The sequence below is a fragment of the Dermochelys coriacea genome, chromosome 11 (assembly GCF_009764565.3).
Source record: "Dermochelys coriacea isolate rDerCor1 chromosome 11, rDerCor1.pri.v4, whole genome shotgun sequence".
Lineage (NCBI taxonomy): Eukaryota > Metazoa > Chordata > Testudines > Dermochelyidae > Dermochelys > Dermochelys coriacea.
Window position 1 is genome coordinate 70,080,218 of NC_050078.2, and position 15,316 is coordinate 70,095,533.

At 45.2% G+C, this 15,316-nt stretch overlaps 1 protein-coding gene across 1 annotated transcript in view; it reads left to right on the top strand.

Moving 5' to 3' along the window:
• The first annotated feature begins 8,215 nt into the window (after window positions 1–8,215).
• Window positions 8,216–15,316, top strand: part of LOC119863636 (interferon lambda-3-like) — a 39,042-nt gene continuing 31,941 nt past the window's right edge. Inside the window, exon 1 of the mRNA XM_038422346.1 lies at window positions 8,216–8,281. The gene's annotated coding sequence lies outside the window, so the exon portion shown is untranslated. The remainder of the gene's footprint in view (window positions 8,282–15,316) is intronic.

The window sequence follows — 15,316 nt, forward strand, 5'->3', positions numbered from 1 at the left end:
ACCCAATCACAAGGGCTACAGCAAGCAGGCCCTCACATAATGAAGCAACCAAAAACCTACCCAAAGCCTGGGAAGGACAGAGCGGCTGACCAGGGATGCTCCAGGACAGAAGCCAGGAGGGGCACTGCAAGAGTGGAACCAATAGGAACTCCAGGGGAGGGGGAGGAGTTTATACCTAGGAGATTGGGCGCCACACTGAAGAACTTACCAGTGGAGCAGGACAAGGAGCCAAAGGGTTTGCTGTAAGAATTGTGTTGCAGGGACTTTGCCAGTTGGATTTAGGCTCCTTCACCCTACTGGAGAAGAAGAGAACTAGAATTGCTGCAGGCTGTGCGAATTGCAGGCTGTCTTTGCAAAGACTCAAGGGGAGTTTGAAGGAGTCTGTGCGACTATCGTCTGTGTCCCTCTTTAAGGAGCTGGCCATGCCCTCCAGAGGGTTTGGACGCTATTCAACAGAGACTGAGAAGAGTGAATCCTCCCAGAGAAGGGCCCTTTAATGCTATATAATATAGATAGCTCTCTATATCAAGTTCCTGAAAAGACTAATCTCAGGTCTGTACCCTAGCAGACGGATAAGCGGAGACATAGGAAAGGGGAAAGAAATAATATACTTGACTTTAGCTCAGTGCTTTCCCTGAGCCGGTTACACTTACAATCCAGGGCCTTTACGCTGCAAACACTTTTGCACGTGCTCAACTTTACTCACATGACTTTGGTAGGATTGGTTATGTGCTTATAGGTAGGTATGTCTGTAAGTATTCGCAGGATCAGGGCTTAAGCAGACAAGTGACCAGTCAATGGGGGGAGGGCAGGAATACAATCAAATGTATAGCATTTTAATATGTCTATATGCAGGGGAGGCTAAGCCTGCCCAAACGGGGCAAGAAATGCTGGAGGTGGTGCACCTCTCTTTGGAGGCCCACCACCTTTGGATCGCCGCTGCCCGCAGCTCCCGAAAAGCAGGGGGGCCACCAGCATCAGGACTGTGGCCCTGCCTGTGCTCCACCCCATGGCCCTGCCTACGCTGCGCTTCTTTCACCTGAGACTCCACACCCACTCTGCCTCTCACTCCACTCCACCCCCTCTCCCCATCCCTCACCCTTAAGGCAGGAGGGGGCAGAAAGAAGTGGGTGGCAGGGGGCTCGGGGAGGGGGCAGAGAGGAGATGGTGGGGGGCCTCGGGGGAGGGGGCATAGAGGAGCAGGCAGAGGGGGCCTCGGGCAGAGAGGAGCAAGTGGGAGGCTCTTGGGGGTGGTGAGGAGCACATGGCAGGTGGGGGATCCTTGTGGGAGGAGGCAGAGAGGAGTGGGTGTGGGGGTGAAGAGGAGTGGGTGGTGGTTGGGGTGGGGCCTTGGGGGAAGAGATAGAGCAGGGGCAGGAAGAGGTGAAGCGGAGGCGGGGACTTGGGGGGAGAGGCTGAGTGGGAGACAGGGCAGAATGGAGACAGAGCCACGGTCCAGGTGACAGTGGCCCTTCCCACCTCTAGGGAACTTCCAGCGCTCGCGCCCAGCTTCCCCTAAAGCAAGAGTCACGCGTTTCCTATGCATATATACTTTGGCAGTTTTCAGAAAGACAAAATGTGTGCCAGCTAGTCCCATTTGCCCTCAATAACTGGCAGATTTGTGAGGGATCAGTCCTGAGGAGGGATCTGATGGAGAAGACGAGAATTGCCTCTTCTTTAACCTCTAGTTTGTGAGGTGTTTCTGGGCTCACGCCTGCAAGTCACTGAGCACCGTGACCATGATCCAACATAGCACTTAAAGTAGAGACTCACCTTTGAATACCTGAATGGTCCCAATGACTTTCCTTAAATGTTGTTTGTTCTTTTGTTTGATGGTACAGATCCCTATTAACTTGTGATCCAGTTCAGATGAATGTCCAAAACCTTGGATACTTACGTGAAGCTTATCCAAATCACATTTTCTGGCTGGAGTATCACTCGTTCATTCTTTTAATTCCAGTAGTTTCAGTATGTTCTGGTTGAACCCAGACCAGAGACACTTCAAGAACAAGCTAGGAACGCAACAAGAACAGCCTTTTGTGCAATATTGCAGTTCTTTCACTTCCAGTCTTGGCTTAAACTAGAAAGTGCAGAGACCCGGCGGGCGGAGGGGGGAGACTTTTCAAAAGTGAGACAACTTTTTGTTCCTCAGAAAAGTTCAGCATGAGTTTAGATGAGGGGCCAGTTCCCATTTTATCTGAAGGGGTTTGCCTCTCCTGAGAAATGACCCGCCACCTAACGTGATCTCACTGAGCACACAGTTCGAGCACAGAACTATTAGGGAAGGAATAGGTCATTAATATTTCTCTTACGTTTATAGGTATTTTATGTGGCCATATCTTACCCATACTCAGAAAAAATCCTTTTCATTTCAATGGGAGTTTATACATAGATATATTAAATACAACAAAATACATCCAGATTTCAAGGTAATTTAGCAGGCCCTGAGTCTCACATGCTGCCCTAGGTGCAGGGGTCAAAAAGAATACACCATAACTGGGTGGGAACCATTAGTCTTCTTAGAGATAACAGAACTGCACTGAAATCATTGAGGCTGGCTCTATAGGGACAGGAATTCACATGAAGTGAGCATGTTAGCAGGAGCTCCAAAAGAAATAAGAATTTTCAATCTACAAAGATGGTAACTGACAATATAACTGATAATATACAAAGGCGGGAAAGCTTTTGGTTCCACATTTCTAGGGGACTTAAGTCATAACAGCTGAAAGGAACAACAATTAACCCAACAAATACCTGACAAGATCCTTTCACATTCATCAAACTTCATTCTGTTTAAGGTTCAAAATGCAAATCTCATTGCAAATGTCAGGATTAGTCAAAATTACCTATAAAATATATTAACTCCAAAATGCTATAAACGTTTTTCTTTGTTGTCTTTGTTTCACATCCTGAAATGATGCAGGGCCATCTCAGGCTGCCAGGCATGGGTTTTCCAAGAGAAAGAAGAAACACTTCTGAATTAGAGCACTATTTGTCATCTCTTAAAATTCAATCAATTGGTTACATTTATATAATCAGAAGCCAATGGAATCTATTGTTCTCATGGTTCTAAAACTAGACTGCACTGAATTGAAATACATAATTAAGATGCTGTCCGATTCAAAGGCTGGCCTCCCACCAATGTGGAGAAACAGTGCAGTTAATTAATGACTTTAGCACAGAATCTGTCTGCTTCAGATTTCAGTGACATACACGGATACAAGGCACTTTACTTTACTTTACTGTTTTGCTGTTTCTTCCAGACTGTATCATATACAAAAAATTTTCTGGTAGGGCTCCTCAGTAGAGCTGGTTGAAAATGTTTCAGTGGAATAGGTTTCCATTAGAAAATATTGTTTTGTTGAAATCAAAATGTTGCACAGGAAAGTGTCAATTCCAACAGCAATTTTTATAGAAAAGATTCAAAATCAAAATGGAATACTTTTTGCTTTGTTTTGACATTCATTTTGAATTTTTATATTATAATATCTATATGATATAATTAGTTACATTTTGATATTGAAACACAACCTTTTGCCTCTATCAAAATGAAACATGTTGACATTACTGAAACATTCATTTTGATAAGAATTGTTAGATTTTTCCAGAGCAAAATATTTCAGAATATTCCATAAAAAACATTGACTTTTGGCCCTGATGCACTGTTGGGATTTCCCACCAACTCTATGTCACAGGTTGAGAAGCTTTTATCACTGTGAAAGAAATGTACAATTTAGGGTGAAAATAAAATTGTCTGAAAATATTATTGTCCAGTAGGCTACAGAAGGGCAGATGATGGTAGCTTAGTATCTTTAAAGAATTACAACTCATACTCAATGTGGATCACATCTTAAAAGAAATCTTTCTCAAAACCCCTCCTCTGGCCTTCAAACAATCCCCCAACCTCTCCAAACTCATCATTAGAAGCAAGATCCCTAGGACCAGAAGCCGCCAACTCAAAACCAGAACAGATGCAAAACCTGCAGACACATCTCCCCTGCTACAATGATCAACACCCCCACCCCCAATCCACATTTCAAGATCCATGGGTCCTTGTGATGTAACCCCATACAGGACTGGAAGGGGTTAAGGTGGCCAGGGAGGCCTATTAACTCCACAGGCTGCACCTGGAGGAAGAGCCAGGGAGCAGGGAACTGATTGCAAGCAGGCTCAGCTGGGCAGGAAGAGTTGGGGCCTATAAAGCCAGGAAGCTGGCAACAGACTGGGGCATCAGTCATTCCCTGGGAGGAGGGTTTGGAGCTGGTACACCCAGAGAAAGGAACCATCCAGGAGTGGTCGGAAGCAGTTCTGGGAAGGAGTAGTGAGGGTTGGGAGAGGAAAGCCCAGAACTGCTGGGTTGAGTGTCCCTGGACTGGAAGCCAGAGTAGAGCATGGGTCCGGGTTCCCCTCCCAGCCACTGAAGGAGTGACACCCGAAGCAGTGAATGGGCAGACTGCCTAGTACTGCTGAAGGAAAGACTTTGAAATACCCTCGAATGAGGGAATGCTGAGTGACCTGGCTAGAGGGCTGCGTCATGAAGAGGATGCTGTGGTTCCTGGAGTGAGAGAGGGGTTGCAGACCAGAGAGTGTGATGGAGTAATGGCATGCAACTGCAGGAAGGGCAGGATCCTGATGGGAGATGAGAAAAGGGACCCAAGCCAGGAAAAGGACAAGGGGTCCAGAAAGCACCAGGAGGAGGCACCAGACAAGCAGTGAATGGAGCACCCCATCACAGTCCTACACATGCTTATCACAACGTGTGGTGTACCTCATCTAGTGCACTAAATGTCCCAACACCAACGATGTGGGTGAAACCAGACAATCACTGTGCTCTTGAATGAACTCTCACAGGAAAATGATAAAAGACAAAAACACCCTGTCACCTGGGCTGAACATTTCTCACAAAACGATCACTCCATATTGGACCTCTCAGTCCTCGTCCTCAAAGGAAACCTGCCCAGCACCTTCAAAGGAGGAGCCTGGGAGCTTACATTCATTACTCTGCTAGACACTAAAAATCACGGGCTGAACAGGGACACTAGATTTATGGCTTATGACAACAACCTGTAACCCACTAACCCCGCTTTTTGTCCTAGGACTGCAGAGGTGTTAACGGACCACTCCACATTGAATGGTCCGTTAGAATATGTGTTAACTACTTATTCTACCTTTTATAAAGCTGTGACACTCTGAGCATCTTTCCCAGCCTGAAGAAGAGCTCTGTGTAGCTTGAAAGTGTCTCTCTCTCTCGCCAAAATATGTTGGCCCAATAAAAGATCTTACCTCCCCAACCTTGTCTCTCTTATGGCAATTATAGTCATACAGTTATACCATATAGCTCCTATGTGGATACTCTTACCCTGGTATATAAGTAACCCCAGTGGGGTTATACTGGTATAACTAGGGAAACCTCCTTGTGGAATCACAACCTCATGGCAAATCTACACTTAAACTGCGGCAGCGGCCCAGCTCTATTGCTTGAGTGAAGTAGCTAGCTATGCCAACAGGAGGGATTTTCCTGTGGTGTCACTACTCCACCTCCTGGAGAGGTGATTAATATGTCAACAGGAGAATTCTCCAGTCAACCTAGCACTGTCTAAACTATGGGGTAGGTTGCTTAGGGGTGGGGATTTTTCAGCCTAAACTAAGTCGTCCACATTTTGTAGCATAGTCAAGCCCTTAATGTGTTGAGTTGGTCACTCCTGGGTTTAATTTTCAAACCTCCTTGATCTAGCCATATAGCTAAATATCTCTTTCTTGGGGAACACTAAGTCCTTCTGTGCTCTGGCATGTTACTGAGCTTCTCTGCCTCCATTTCCCCAGCTATAAGGTGGTGCTGATGTTTACCTCCCTCCTAGGGATGTTGTGAAAATTAATTATATGGAGCCAGGTTTCAGCGGGGTCACTGTGTTAGTCTTTATCAGCAAAAACAGCAAGAAGTCCTTGTGGCACTTTAGAGACTAACAAATTTATTTGGGCATAAGCTTTCATGGGCTAGATCCCACTTCATCAGATGCATGGCGTGGAAAACAGAGTAGGCAGGTACAAATACACAGCATATGAAAAGAAGGGAGTTGCCTTACCAAGTGGGGGAGGATCAGTGCTAATGAGGCGAATTCAATCAGGATGGATGTTGCCCATTTCCAACAACTGACAAGAAGGGGTGAATATCAACAGAGGGAAAATTACTTTTTGTAGGCCAATTTAGATATGGCCCATTCTCAACAGTTGACAAAAAGGTGTGAGTATCAACAGAGGGAAAATTATTTTTTGTAGTAACCCAGCCACTTCCAGGCTTTATTCAGGCCTAATTTGATGGTGTCAAGTTTGCAAATTAATTCCAGTTCTGCAGTTCCTCGTTGAAATCTGTTTTTGAATTTTTTTTGTTGAAGAATTGCCACTTTTATTGAGTGTTATTTATTGTCTGTTATTGAGTGTCCAGGGAGATTGAAGTGCTCTCCTACTGTTTTTTGAATGTTACAGTTCTTGATGTCTGATTTGTGTCCATTTATTTGTTTGCGTAGAGACTGTCCCGTTTGTCCAAAGTACATGGCAGAGGGGCATTGCTGGCACACGATGGCCTATATCACATTGGTAGATGTGCAGGTGAACAAGCCCCTGATGGTGTGGCTGGTGTGGTTAGGTCCTATGAGGGTGTCCCTTGAATAGATATGCAGACAGAGTTGGCAATGGGGTTTGTTGCAGGGATTAGTTCATGCGTTAGTGTTTCTGTTGTGTGGTGTGCAGTTGTGGTGAGTATTTGCTTCAGGTTGGGGGGCTGTCTGTAAGCAAGGACTGGTCTGTCTTCCAAGGTCTTTAGATGGAGCCAGATTTTCAGACCTCTGCTCACCTTTAGGCACCTAAACAAAGACTAGATTTTCAAAAATGTGCAGTATCCAGCAGTTCCTCTTGTGACACCTAGAGCTGAATTGTTCCCAGCCCTGTGCTGGAGCACTAAGCAGAGGGTAGGGTCAAAAGATCACTCCCTATTCAACCTGGTGCATACATTAAGGGGCCAGTTATAATTCTAACATACTGGGTATTTCGATGACCCTTGGTCTGTAAACTGAAGCCACCATTTGTGTGAAGGGCCAGAGAGGAGACCAAGAGAAATGGGGTTGGAGAGAGAAAGAAGGGGCAAATTTGGATCTCAGTTGCACTGGTGTAAATTTGGAGTAACTTTTGGAATGTAGGACTCTCCATACTGGATCAGACCAGGTCCACCTAATCCAATATCCAGCCTCGGACAACGGCTAGTACCAGCTACCTCTGATAAAGGTGCAGGAAACCCTGCGGGAGTGGAGGCAGTTATGAAATTAGCTGAAATAGTTAGCAGCTGTTTCATGGCATGAGACATGAGAGTTTATATCATACCCCAAACTCCAATTTGTTGCTTTAATCTTTACTATTATAACTCTGGCCATTCTTGTTATCCAGATAGATGTCCAGTCCTTTGATGGCTTCTGCTAACACTTGGCCTCACTGCTATCTTGTGGCAAGGAGTTCCACAGGTGAACTGTGTGGCACACTTATTTTCTTTTTCCAGTTTTAAGGTTGGTGCCTTTCAATTATAGTGCATGCCCCATGGTTCTTGCTTTACAAGAAAGGGCAAGATCAGTATCCAGCCCCATGCTGCTCAATTCAAAATTGGTTCCTGAAGCAACTAGTGAGCAACAAAATCATTTGAGGACGGGAGTGGTGTGTGCTTGGTTCTACATGTCAGAAGGCAGGCGGCGTTCTGTACATGCTGGGGCGTGAAGAGGCTGAGGCTATGCAGGATCTGTCCAAGGGTCTCCCCAGTAGGGAGATGGTCAGGGTAGTAAAGGCAAGTTTTGTTGCATTGTACCCCCAAATCAGCTGGCAGTAGGGCGGGACACAGTTCCTTCTCCATTTCATAGGGACAGAGCCCAAGCCCCTGTATCCCTATTCAAGGCCTGGTTCAACAAATCGCTTTTAGCACATGCTCCACTTTAACCACATGCTTAAGTCCGCTGAAGCCAATGGGACCCAAGCATGGGCTAAAGTACTTTGGTGAATAGGAAGGTGTAGCGGGGTGCTCACAAGCTCCAGCCCTGGAAAGAGTTAAAGCCAGCCCTGGGAGAGGGCTGGGGCTGTGAGAACCAGCTGGGCTGATGGAGATGGCAGCCACAACTGGGGCCACGCCCCAATCAGGTTGCAGCTGGCCCTATAAAAGGCCCATGAGCCAGGACTTTAAGACACTCTCTCTCTAGCTTTTGAGAAGGAAGGACATGGCTGCCTGGGAACTGAGCAGGGACCTGAGGTAGGTCAGTGCTGGGGGAAGGGCAAGAGGGGCTGGGGAGCTCCAGCCTGACAACCCCCCAGGCAGCAGGGCCTTGTGTGGGGCCTAAACCAGGTGCTGAGGCTGCAAAGGGGCAGCCCGGGGCTAGGCAGAGGCAGCAGGTCCTACTCCCCTTGCCAACGATGAGTGGCCATTACTAGCTGCGGTCGGCACCAGTGAGTGGGGGCTAAATGATGACTGGCAGTAAGCACTGAAGCAAGGTGGGATTAGGGGGTTGGGGGTTTCCTGGGGAGGGGAGACCCATGGACTGAGGGGATACTGCTGGGACAGAACCCCCAGACAAAGGGGCAAGAGGGTCTGGCAGTGGCGATGACACTGGCCTGCAGGGGCCTCTCCAAAGCTGGCAAACGAGCTAATTCCCAGACAGCCAGCAGGAGGTGCCGCAGGGGTGAGTCCCGCATTGTTACAGAAGGGGATTGCTCCTGTACTTAAAGTTAAGCATGTGCTTAGGTTAAAGAGGGGCTCTGGTGATAATGGAGCAGAAAACGATCGATTAAGTGCTCCTCTCTGACTAATGCAAAGTGATCAATCCCAGTGTGCTTTGACTTCCTTGATTAATGAACAGCAGAAATGCTGCTACAAGCTGAAAAAGTGCTTTGCATAAAACCCCGAGTCAGCTATAGCCAGTGAAAGGCATGGAGCGGAGTAATCACCACTGGAGCTGATAACATCCCATTTCCAGGGTGCCCAATCTGAAAACAGTCACGTAACACAACCCTTTTAAAGAGTCACCCTTTAGAAATGCCAAGGTGAGCATGCATGACAGAGAAAAGCAATAATGCTCCCAGCTGGGGAAGACACAAGATTTGGGGAGCAGTATTGTTTTGTTCGTTCTCAGGCCACAAGTATCCCACACTAACCCACAGAGTGAAAGCCAAAGGAAAGATACCAGAATGGAAATAATGACTGAGCAAACTGGCCACTGGACTGAACTTTTACATCACTGTGGAGGAAACATAAGGGCCAAATCCTCAGCTGATGTTCATCAGTGTTGTTACATCAGCCCCTCTCTATCCTCATCCTGAGCAGAAAGCGGCTAAAGGATTATGCCAGTTTATACCAGCTGAGGATCTCGCCCAGTGTCTTTAGTTTATATAGATAAAAATGTACATATATGAATAATATATTTTCACCATTTAAAATATATTGTAAAATCTTTTTATAGTATATAAAATATATATCTATGTTTTGAAGCTCTGATCTATCTATAATCCTGTGGCTGTAAACTATGTTAGATATATAAATTGTCCACATAAACCTCATATAAATTAGTGTATTAAAATTTTACTACATACATATGGCTGTAAAATTCATTAAGTCAGTATCTGCTATATAGTAGATATCTTAGTCCCATCTATTGGAAATGATAGGTGCCAGGTGAGTATTTCATTTAAAGAATGTCATCTATTCACTCATCATACAGGATGGGCGATTAATGTGTGCCCACCAAAACCAGGTATTTCTAACAAATGTTGCAATCCTATTTGATTAAAGTTATTTCTTGAAAGGAGTATTTGTGTGATCAAGTGTGGGTAGAGTTGCCAACTTTCTACTCGCACAAAACCTAACACTCTTGCCCCGGCCATTCTCCGAGGCTCCACCCCAGCTCACTCCATCCCCACTCACTCTGTCGCTCGCTCTCCCCACCCTCACTCACTTGCTCATTTTCACTGGGCTGGCTCAGTGAGTTGGGGTTCAGGAGGGGGTGAGGGCTCCAGGGTGGGGCTGGAGATGAGAGGTTTGGGGTTCAGGAAGGTGCTCCAGGCTGGGACCAAGGGGTTCAGAGTCCTCTTGCCCCGCACTGCCCGGTCCCTTTTTGACCAGGCGTTCCAGCTGAAAACTGGACACCGGGCCATCCTAAGCATGGGGTCTGCTTTTTGAGGATAGTTTGCAAAATACAGGCTGAGGATAAAATTCAAAATGCAGCATTAGGGTGTGAAGAGCACTAGCCCCTCCTACATCCCACTTAAGCCTTATTACAAGGGCTTTAAGTGGCACCCGATATAAGGAAAGGAAACAACCAGCAACAAATGAATGGGAAGGAAGTAATGGGTGACATCGGGGTAAAAGGAGATGACAGACTACTTATAGAAACAGAGATTCATTACGTTCATGACCGAAGTAATAAATTGTATGTTTCAAAGAGGAAAGAAAACAGAATCCGAGAATTATAATTAAAACTGCTGCTAAGTACCTATGGGCTAGCAACCTACATGAAGGAAGTGTTGAAGATTAAAAGAATGACTATTTTCAGCTGGAATGCCCATAGCCTAATAGCACAGAGGCAGGAATTAAAGAAAAATATCCAATGACATGAAACCACAGCCTGCTATAAGATGCATACAAGAGACTTGGACTAGATGACCTCCTGGACTCTCATTCCAACCCTGATAATCTATGATTCTATGACTTGGCATGACAAGCAAAAATGGACTATACGTTCCTGGGATATGGCTTATATAGACATGACTGCAAAATAGAAAAGGGTGGGGGTGTCTGCACCTTCATTAAGGGGACCTGAACCAACTTGAAGTAGAGGTTAAAAAGCTAAACATAATGCTACTGAGATACTGATACAAAACAACTCTGCTTCTCTGATTTTATAATGTTTATAATACAGGCAGGAAACTAAAGGTGATGAACCTAAAAGAATTAACTGCAGAGATCACATGCCTGTTCATTATCTGTGGTGACCTGAGGTAAGGTGGGGAAGTGAGGAAAATGATAAAAAGGGGAAATGTTAAGAACAATTCTTTGAAGAAAATAAGTTAGCAGTATTAAATGATGGAGCACCTACCAGGGTCAATACATCTGGCAGAAGCTTCTCATACATGATCTGGGAACAGCTTCAGGCACCATTGCTAGGAAATGCAGCTGGGAAATGTACAGAGAGGAGGGAATGGGTAGCGACCATTTCCCAACATCAATTACATAGCAAGGAAAAGGAAATACTGAAGACAAGGAAAATATCCCCACTTGAAATCTAAACAAAGCAAATTGAAAACTCATTAGAAACAAAAGTGAGGAACTTGTGAATGAGCAATGTCTAAATGAAGATATTGAGGAATTCTCTTGCAATGTTACTAGGGGAATCGTAAAGACAGCTAGCCTAGCTATTTCTAGGATACCAAGGCTATGTAAAGATAGGAACAGTGCACCATGGTGGAACTAGGCATGTGAAATGGCAATTAGGGGAAGGAAGAAGGCATATGTGACAGCAAAGAATTCATTAAATAGAGGAAATGTGAAAAAATAATGAAAAGGCAGTTGCACAAAGGGCAAGAAGAGAAAGCTGGAGACCATACTGTGGTAAAGTAAATAAAGATACCAATACAGCAGAGGTATATACACAAATTAGGGAAATGGATGGAATGAAGAATAAGAGCCATATAATACCAAGCCTTGTGAAAGTCAGTAATGATGAACTCAGAGGATAGAAATTAGGGAGAGGAAAAGATGCATTCAGGATGATTATGAGATGATGAAGAGGTGGGAGGAGAATGTGGCTATTATTTTAAATGAAAATGTTAGTATGAGAGAACTCCCCAAAGTGCTAAAGAAGCAAAATGGAGTAGTGGGTAGACCTGGAGTAGTGGGTGTGCCTAGATCTTCTCCCCCCCCCCCCGGCCACAGTCAGGGTGGCTAAAACCCTGAGGCGGGGAGTAGCCCTGAGAGGCATCCAAAGAGCCAAAAGAGGGTGAGTAATTATGGAACTTAATTACCACCCCCACCTCACCAGAAGGGGGCTGAACTATAAACAGTGACTTAGCTGGAGAGCTGGGACGCCAAGCAAAGAGTCTCCAGGGAAGAAGCCCTGGGGGCACTGCCAGGAGTGCTGGGGGTGTTGCAGCACCCCCTGGCTTGATGTGGCTTCTGTCATATATAGGGTTTGCAGTTTGGTTCAATGGTTCTCAGCACCCCCAATATTAAAATCACTCCAACATCACTGAGCACTGCTGCATATCAGAGCAGGGGATGATACCTGCGTGAACCAGAAGGGGCTGAGGCACTTTGAAAGCTAGGCCAGGAGGGGCAATAACCAGGGTACTGTGATAGGCTTTGTTGGACCGTTTACCCTGGAAGGGGTCTGTTTTGTGTGTTTGTTTCACACGTGGACTGTGTGTGACTTGGCTGGAGGGCCGAGTCACTGGAAAGCCACCAGGGACATTTAATGGCCAGCAGGGGTCACTACAAGCAGCACTACGCAGAGGGAGTGCAGGTGCAGGCACACCTGGCTGGGAGGGGCACTCGCATGAAGAGAGGGGACCCCATCACAGGGTGATACTGAAATGATATAATAGGAGAAAAGGTGAAATGCTTAAGGAATGGAAACATTCAATGATTGTCCCAGTGAGGAAAATGGGTAAATCGTGCTCAAGACTTGAAGCATACAGATCAATTACCCTCCCAGCCTGTAGAGGTAAAACTGTCATGCTGTCTGGAGTGGTTCATGACCGTGACTGCCAAATTCAGGGCAGTGTTGTAGCTGTCTCGGTCCCAGGATGTTAGAGGCACGAGGTGGGAAAGGGAATTGTGACGGGTTGTCACCCCCAGGGTGCAGTCTGGGGGCCGGGGGAACCGCTGTGCCCTCTAACCCAGCTGGGCAGGCCTTTCTCACTCTGCTTTGCAGGAGATTCAGCCACTCCAGACCCTGTTATCACCCAACATGACAGCAGGTGGCGCCACATCAACTGAGTCATCTGACAGGTTTCAGAGTAGCAGCCCTGTTAGTCTGTATTTGCAAAAAGAAAAGGAGAACTTGTGGCACCTTAGAGACTGACAAATTTATTTGAGCATAAGCTTTTCTGAGCTACAGCTCACTTCATCGGATGTAAGCTCACGAAAGCTTATGCTCAAATAAATTTGTTAGTCTCTAAGGTACCACAAGTACTCCTTTTTCTTTTTGAGTATCTGAGTGCATTACCTAAGCCTCTCAAGGACAGATAGGATACAACAGCCAAATTTCCAGCTCCCCAGCCTTGCCCCCTTCCTGGAGTATAAACCCAGAATGATACTGTCTTGCACTGCACAGGGATCTGTATAATGTCAGATCATTTATATATTTGCTTCTCTCTTGAGGTGGGAAAGATGCAACAGCCTTTGCTCACAGAGCTGAGATTTTTTCCCAGACACATCACTCAAAACACACTGGTTAAGAGAAAGCATAAAACAAGTTTATTATCTACAGAAAGAGATTTTTTTTAAGTGATAGCAAACAAATCAACACAGATTACCTAATAAATAAACAAAACCGCAAACTAAGCCTAAAGGACTAGATAGGATTTGAATCTGTAATCTCTTACCCTGACTGATATTGCAAGCAGGCTTGCAGCTTCTTAAAGCACAAGCTGCACTTGCTTTGCAGCTTGGGCTCACCTCTCCCATCCCAAGTCCTTTCTTTCACTCTTCTTTCAGGTGTTGAGCTGTGGGGGAGTGAAGACTAATCATGATGTCACTCCCCACTTTAGATAATCAGGGTAGGAGCCCTTTGTTTCCAGCTAAGTTCCCAGCCCAGCTTGTGGAAAAATACAGGTACCAAAATGGAGTTCAGTATCATGTGGTCTGGTCACATGCCCTTGTTGAGCCCTAGGAGCCATTACTCATAGGCTGGCTGAAATGTTCACAAGCAGGCTAAGCTCTTCCATGGACCATTGCTTTTGCTTCTTCCTTGTTGTTCCTGAAAGTCTGGTTGTGGTTGTAACCCAGAGTAAGCACGTTTGAAATACAGATCCATAATCAATTGAGAGATTAGTAGCACACTTGGAAAGAAATAGGTTCCTGGATGGCATGCAAAGCAGGTTCAGCAGAGGTAGAAGCGTGATTGACCACATTGTCGGTAGAGACAGAAGCACAAAAAAAACACTAGAAGCAAAGAATTCATGATCGTAACCTAGGACGTAGGAAAAGCCTGTGATGTGTTAGAGAGAGAGGGACTATGTCATAAAGTGGCCTCCATGGGTATTATAGGAAGAATGTATAGATGGATAAGGGACTTGTTAAGGAAAAGAAAGATACACAGAGAAAGCTTGTTCCAGTGTATATTCAATTGGAGGGAAATTATTAAAGATAAGTGCAAAGGTAGAACTAATTTATTTAAAAGTACCTCAGGAACATCCTAGGGAGCAGATAAAAACACAGTGGAAATGCTGTACAGAGCGCTAATTAGACCAATTATTGAGTATGGAAGCCAGCCCTTTGGGTCAGCAATGAACACCACTCTGAGAGAACTAGACTATATCCAAGCATAGGCACTGGATATCAGATGTGATGCCTATACCTCTATGTGTACTACAGAGAGCAGCCAGTGAAATGCCTATATCACTCTTAGGATAAAACTCCTAGACTTAACTTTTTGGGCCAGAGTACTAGGTAATAGTGAAGAAGACAACATGAAGCTAACACATAGTAATTGCTGGGAATTACGGGGAGGACAGAAATTCAAAATTCCCCCTGGAAATAAGGTACAGAAGTGAATAAAGGATCTTAATGAAAAGAAAGGATTGAAAAAGACCAAAATCTACAGCTATGGGAAAATACTCTATCACTGGAAAACCATCGCCCCACAAGATAGACATGTAATTATAAAATGAATTAAATAAAAGGAGAAGACTGATACAGAAAGTATCAGATCAATGTGTGTGATAATAAGGATACGATTGCCAAATATGTGCAGATAGCTCCAAATAGGAAGGGACAGAGAGTGAGAATAACTTTCTGCTTGCCTTCCCTCAGACTCAAGAAAGTCGTGAGGCTAATTAATTTTGTATCCATCTTTACAACTGAGCTAACCGGGATTATGCTAGCACTAAATTAGGCTTTAGATGTACAGCCAGCTGCTGTGGCCATCTTGTCTGATTTCTCATCCGAGCTGTAGGCAATTTACAAGGGTCAGTCTGACAGCATAAATGATATTCTTAATGAAATATTACTGCTAACTGAACTGGCGCAATTGGACATAACCATAGAAATACCATGGATCCCGGTGCACGTAGGGAT